General features: G+C 40.4%; 1 protein-coding gene across 11 annotated transcripts in view; it reads right to left on the bottom strand.

Annotated features, from left to right (window-relative positions):
- The window catches only part of LOC109972718 (phosphatidylinositol-binding clathrin assembly protein-like), a 99,407-nt gene that overhangs the window by 77,792 nt on the left and 21,219 nt on the right, over positions 1-396 (bottom strand). The gene's annotated exons all lie outside the window — the stretch shown is intronic.

The raw sequence follows: 396 nt of genomic DNA, 5'->3' as shown, positions 1-396 counted from the left end.
TTTTTTTTTTTTTTTTATTTACATCCATACACACACACAGTTTAGATGAAGTTTTCCAGATAAATGTATACAAAGTGAATATTTACAAAGTATTGTGCTGAGGGATGTTGTTCTGTTATACAGTCATAGGTTAAGTGTTCAGAGTGATGGCCTTGTATCTTGTTTTGGTGTACAGGGACCTGTATCGCTGTCTGGAGGGGAGGAATTAAAAGTGTTCATGCCCAGGATGTGAAGGGTCTGCAGAAATCTTCTCTGCTCTCCTTTTGACCCGTGAGGTGTACAGGTCCTCTATGACTACGTTCACACTGCGGGTCTTAATGCTCAGATCGGATTTTTTGCCAAAATCCGATTTTGTTGCGCTGTTGTTCACACTGTCATTTAAATGCGACTGCCATC

This window comes from Monopterus albus, unplaced genomic scaffold (genome assembly GCF_001952655.1).
Source record: "Monopterus albus unplaced genomic scaffold, M_albus_1.0 scaffold267.1, whole genome shotgun sequence".
NCBI lineage: Eukaryota > Metazoa > Chordata > Actinopteri > Synbranchiformes > Synbranchidae > Monopterus > Monopterus albus.
This window is presented reverse-complemented; position numbering and strand designations above follow the sequence as displayed.